Below are 6,281 nucleotides of genomic sequence, written 5' to 3' on the forward strand. Positions count from 1 at the left end.
TAATATTGTTGCCTCTACATAAAAGATAGTTGCTAATTTAGAAGAAAAAWAAAAGAAGAATTAAAGAAAAACCTACTCTGAACTTTGAGCCTATACTCTGATTCAACGATTTCATTGGAGAATAATCACAGAGCAACCAGAAATATTATGGAAACGCAGCCATCAGACCTAAGTGGCTTTCTTGCTGAAAACAGGCTCAGAGAGGATGCTAGAAGACTCCTGCATATTTTTTTACAAAATCAAAGGGAAAGAAAGACTCTGTTCAAATGTCACTTCACAGCGCAAAGGCATTGGGTTGATAAACCAATCTTCTTTTTTTTTTTTTCCTGGAAAAAAAAGCAGGTTTCTTATCATAATGCAAATGGCAGCTGAGCACCCACCCCTCGAGTCTGCAGCTGGGGCTGGAGTCAGCTGCCCCGCTGCAGCCGCTCTGCGGGGAGGTGGGCAGGAAAGCGCCGCCCTCCTTCCTCATCCCTGCTTCTTATTTCAACAGGCAGCCAAGGAATAAACGGGAATACAAATAATTCCTCAAAGTTATGCAAAGCGCTAGCTGTTTTTTTATCATTCTGCTTGGTTGTGTATCTACAGTTCAAACGGGGCAGGGTGTTATAAGGCTGCAGCGGATGAAATACAATTCTGGACAAGCACTATAATGTATGTGCCTATTTTGAAATGACCTCAATCATGTCCCAGTTACAAATGGGGGAAAAGGGGCTCGTTACAGGAAAGCTCCCAAGTGATGCTCCACCAGCGCCTGCTTCCTGCTGCTTTTGGGAGGGTGGATAGCAAGCGGGCAGCTCCCCTTCCCTGAAGAGGGTCTGGGAAGGCCAGGCCTGTTCCAATGGGCACCGTGAAGTGAGGACAAGGCGCCCTCCACCCCGGCCAGGCCATCGGCAGCGGTAGGCTCTGCCGCACCAGGAACGCTGCTGGAGAAGAGAGCTTTGGCCCTGCGCCTGTCGCATCGAGTTCAGGTGTGTTTCTGCAATGCTAAAAGAAGGGAACTTGCTGGTTCACCACCTACGAGTGTGTCCTCTGCAAACTAGAGGGCAACAAACGCACGCTGCGCTCAACAGGCTGCTCGCTCAGAACAGCTCCCTGCAGGGAAAGCCTCTCACAGAATCACAGAATCACAGAATCACAGAATTTTCAAGGTTGGAAGGGACCTCTAGAGATCATCTAGTCCAACCTTCCTGCTCAAGCAGGCACACCTACAGCATGTGGCACAGGGTGGCATCCAGGCGGGTTTTGAAGACCTCCAGAGAAGGAGAATCCACAACCTCCCTGGGCATCCCGTTCCACTGCTCTGTCACCCTCTCTCCTCTAATTGCAAAACACTAGCATCATTTTTCCAACCTTTTCATGCTCTTGATCCTCTTTTCCTTTTTTTTTCAGTGGTGGAGAGAACAATGCCAAGCGCGATGTCAGCAGYAAATGCCCCACGGCACAAGGACCTCGGCCAAAGCGTGGGGTCCCGCAGCCTGGCCGGAGGCGGCAGCACYGCGTTACTGCGGAGGGAGCCTGGGCCTGGGCCTGGCTGACCCCTGAGCCCCGGCTCTTGCCTATGCCAAGGCCAGGCTGCTCTATCACTGTGATAAGTGTAATCCTGTTAGGCAAACACATCAAACAAATAGCCCTCGGTGATTGCAGACCTTGTCTAGGCAAACGTGACCCCGGGTTAAAAATGTGCTGAGCGCGCGGTCCTGCCGCCCGGCACCCTCCGGGCCCGCGCAGGACCCGCAGGGCCGTGCGGCGCCGCAGGCCGCGCGGCAGTGGCGCTCGAGGCTCACACACGCTCGCACACACCGCTCCGCACCTCTCCCCTTCGCTTCCTGTGCAGGAGGGGACACGTGACTCCTGTGTCAGGCTGTTTTGCTTCTATATTTATGTCCTGCCTTAGGCTCACARTGTTCAGCTCAGATGCAATCCAGTCTGGTCATATTAATACATCTGGGATAATATTTTTAACAACCAACATCAAACTGAGGGCTATGATCATCCGCAGGCACTAGGAGCTCTCTGACCCCTCTCAGCTGCTCTCTTACAAAATAGAAAGTTCCCCTGAAATGTCCCTTTTCCCTTCCTGCCTTTTTAGGGATGGGCACATTTTCCAGCTTCCCTCTGATATACTGGATCAAATTTAATCTCCGCTGTAGCTACAGGAGCCTCTCTGGATTTCAGAAAGGATGAGGGTGGCTCATTGACTGCTAGTRCCAAAATCAGGGCTTCAGGGAGGGCTGGGCCTGCAAACCGAGGCAAAATAAATAGGCTGCTGATGCTGATCTATGACCATCCCTGAAGGGCTTGTGACCGAGGCACCACTAAAGGACTCTCTTCTACTTTAGCTGGCAAGCAAGCACACTGACTCAGCAAATCCCTCTCCTTATCGCGGGCGTCCGGGTGGCCGCCCCAGGACAAGGACAGCGCTCYGGACGGGGTAGTTTCCTCTCGTCGCCAGGTCGCTTCACGGGAGCCCAACTCCTGCTGGCGCCACCGCTGMTCTTGGCCTGAATTCCTAACGGCCCTGGAGCGCCGGCCCGCACTGCTCCGCTGTTCCCAACATGGACTTAGCACCTTGCTGCCCACCGCACTCATGCCAGAGTCCTTTTCTGCACCCTCCTTCAAGGAACCATGGCTTAAAACAAGGCACAAAGCCTAAATATTGTGTTATTCCACTCCTCAACAGTGACAGACTTAACTTGTTGGGAGTTCAGCCCCCCATCAGCCAGGGTGGACATTTGGGAGCTCTCACGCTCCACATTAAGCACGTGTGCCTGCAGACAACAGCAGGGAAAGCACGAATCCTTTCACTTCCAGCCTTATTGTATCAGGAACTCAATCCTGGGCCTGCTCAAGAGATTTCCTCTCCAAAACAAGGCATTTCATAACTCTCCTTGGGCTCCCAAGTGTCCCAAGGGAAGCAAGGTTTTGGAATAGTGTTGTATTCACAGAATGGAGTCACATTAGCTCAGCAGTGGCCAGGAAGCAGAACAAACAAAAGCTGCCTTGCTCCCTCCACTCTCCCCAAAGAAGGTTTTCCTGTACGCCGCCTTCGGCAATCCCGCTTCCCGGGATTCCTGGGAGTACAGTATKTTTGCGTGTCCCAGGAATATCTGAAGATCTTTTTTTAACTTATTTTCCCCTGTTCTTTTCCAGGAGGATTTGAGCTGCTGAAAYGAGAGCTGAGGGTTTTTCCCTGCTCTGGGAAGACACGACTCCCGGCTCCCCGGCCGGAGCGGCGCGTTGCCCAGGGCCCGGGGCACACAGGACACACAGGGATGGCTCCAGCCAAGGCCCGGCCCGTGTTCCCCAGGCCCTTGCTGTGGAGATGGGTCCGATGGAGGGCCGGGCTGCTCAGCCGGGGAAGGAGGAAGGAGACGGAAGGAGACGGAAGGCGGTTCCAGCGCAGACTTTCTCAGCATCTTCCACGAGGTGTCAGCAGCAGCTGTTATTCACTGCCGACCAGCGCTGCCATCCGCCAGAGGCCTCTCCAAGAGGGGAAGTCACGGCTTGAACCTGAAAGCATCTCTCCTTTGTCACCACCTKGTCAGGGCGCTGTCACCAGTGCCCACCCTCCTACGCACGAGGGCCCCAAAGGCCAAAATAAACAAAACTCACCTRTAGGGGAGGGTTATCCCCCACCTAAAGCGGTCACTGAGGTGCGGTGACCAGCGCAGCACCCACTCGACCAAGGGCTGCGGGAGGCACGAGGGGGCTCAGCCCTTCGCCATGTGCCCACCCCGGCCAGCGCTGCGGCCACCCCTGCTCGCCTCGCTTGCTGCTGCCCTCCCAAGGTTTAATTTTAGCTAAACGGGAYGTCGGGCGCTTCCGCCTGCCTTGTTTATGATGACGCCGGAGCGGGAGGCTCACGGCAAACTTGCCGCTCGGGCGCTCCAGAGCTCTCCGGCATTGGGGCTCTTCTCTGAGCTCTGCTGCCCTTTGCTCCTGAGCCTGGTTTCTGCAGAGGACGCYGGCAAGGGCTCGGAGTCAAACCCATGCAAAGGGGTCATTGCAGGGACTGGAGAAAAAGCCGGGTCTTCTGGCCTTTTTCCAGGAGTGAAGGATGCACTAATTCCCCTTCTCCCCAGCTCAAAACCGATGCTAAACATTAACTGTGCTCTGCATGGTAGTTCATATTATTTCCATACCACTTTTAATTAAGTCCACATCATGTCCGTTAAGCTGACAGTCAATAAACCCCAGCCCTCAATTTAATGAAAACCTCAGAAAACAAACGAGGGCTGTTATGGGCACATCCACACGGCACGGAACGGCCGACCTCTTCCCTTGGTGCCCTCAAGCGGGCGGGTTTGGTGGCGCTGAGCGGGCACAAGCGCTCCCTGGCTCACGGAGCGACCTTGTGCAGAAGGAAGAGCCCCAGGACGAGTGGGGCAGGACGAGAGACAAGCCGGGCTTGGGCTGCTCGGCCGCGACCACGCGCGGAGCGAGCGCTGTCATGTGCCAAGCAGCCTGCGATAAGCCCTCTCATAGCCAGATAAGTAATAGGATCAAGTTACTTAATTCAAAGTGATTAAAACCAGGCTGCACTGAAAGCAAACAAGCCATGCCCACGGGTTTGTATGTAAAAAAATACATAGGCCGTAACAACACCCAAACCTCTCCAGGACACTGTGTTTTGTCATTAGTGCTGGGCACGCTATGAGCAGTTTATTGGGCTTTTAATGCTTTCCCTCCCGTGTAGCACAGTCAGCAAAGAGGCCGTGTTTTCTGCAGATATGTACATGCTTCAGATGGATTTCACAGCTCTGTTTTGCCAACTGGAGGCAGCCTGAGGACGAGCCCTGCAGGACTGCGGGCAACCTGACACGAAGCCCATGGGAACAGCCTGCAAACCCCTGCCCTGCCTAAGAAAGCTCGACCGGAGCGCACTAGGCCTGCTCCCTCTCCAAGACCCCTGCAAAAGCAAGTTTGGTTTTGCATTAAACTAATCCCTCGCCTTTGGGCTCAAACACAGTTTGGCTTAGCCAAGTGTTTGTGGAAAATAAGTTGAAAGGCAGCCCTGCACCCTCTCCTGGGTCACCCTGTGGGACATTTGGATGGGCTGCAATGGCCACTGAGCCACCACCGTCAGCAAGGGCAGCGAGGTGCCCAGGGCTGCAGCCCCCCACTGCAGAACCAGCCCTTTTCCAAGCATGTTTGGATCCCAAGGTTTGGTACAAATGACYCAGCACCTGAAGCAGTAGGATGCGACTGCAAAGTACGTGCCTTGGGGTCGCAGGAAGCGGAGGAAGAAGCTGCTCCTAATGAATTTGGACCTGGACAGCGAAGAGGACTCTGTGTGCCCGGCTGGCACGCGGGGTGCCGGGCACCATGGCGGGGCTGCAGGCTCCCTGACAGGGAATCGATGGACACAGGCAGCACTAACCCCCCACAGAGCAAGGGCCCAGGGTTGGGGCACACGGTGCCCCTCGTGCAGGGACTCAGGCAAGCGCAGAGCAGGCCGCAGCGTGAGGGACGTGGAGGGAGCGGCAGGGCGCTTGTCCCCGCGGTGCTGCCGACAGCCCGGGTGCGTCACCGGCGCCGCCGCGACCTGCACACATGTGAGGGCCCCGCGGCGCCGGACTGCGGGCATTAGGGTTCTCCGGCCGCCCTCGCGCCCCAGCCGCCATGTGGACGCTCCTCCTTGGCCAAGCGCTGGACGGGCGGCCGGAGAAGGTCCCTGCCTGCGAGGCGGCCGCCCGGCGGGCCCGAGTCGAGCGGCCCGCACGTGTTTGGGCACATGCGGCAGCCCCGGGCTGGCGGCCGGCACAAAGTGAGCTCAAGGGCAGCGCCGGCCTACTGCAAGGGCTGGCACCGGCCGCCGCAGGGCACGTGCAGGGAGTTGGGCGCCACGGTGCCGAGCGCCTCCGTAGCCCGCGCCCGGAGCGGGATGCACCGCACAGCGCCGCAGTGCCCGGACCCCCTGCACCCGGGAACCTGGGCACGCCGTACCCCAGCTCCCAACGCCGCGGGACGCCTCCCCAGAGCCCGCTCCGCAGGTGCCGGTACCGGGGCGCCCGGCACACCGCGCGGGACCCCCACCCCCTCCGGGCTCCGCCGCCCCCCACCCCCGCCGCGGCCCCGCCCCCCGCGGCCCCGCCCCCGCGGCGACATCTCGGGGACTCCGCGCCGCCGCCGGCCAAGTTTTCTTGGAACTTGGCCTCCCGCGGCGTGACGCAAACAATGGTGCAGCGCCCCGGCCTCGCGCCGCAGCCAATGGGCGCCGCGGGGCGCCCGCGCGGCGGCCAATCGGGGGCGGCTGGACAGTTCCCCGGTCCTGACCG

This window comes from Nothoprocta perdicaria, unplaced genomic scaffold (assembly GCF_003342845.1).
Source record: "Nothoprocta perdicaria isolate Ctin4 unplaced genomic scaffold, notPer1 scaffold_69, whole genome shotgun sequence".
NCBI lineage: Eukaryota > Metazoa > Chordata > Aves > Tinamiformes > Tinamidae > Nothoprocta > Nothoprocta perdicaria.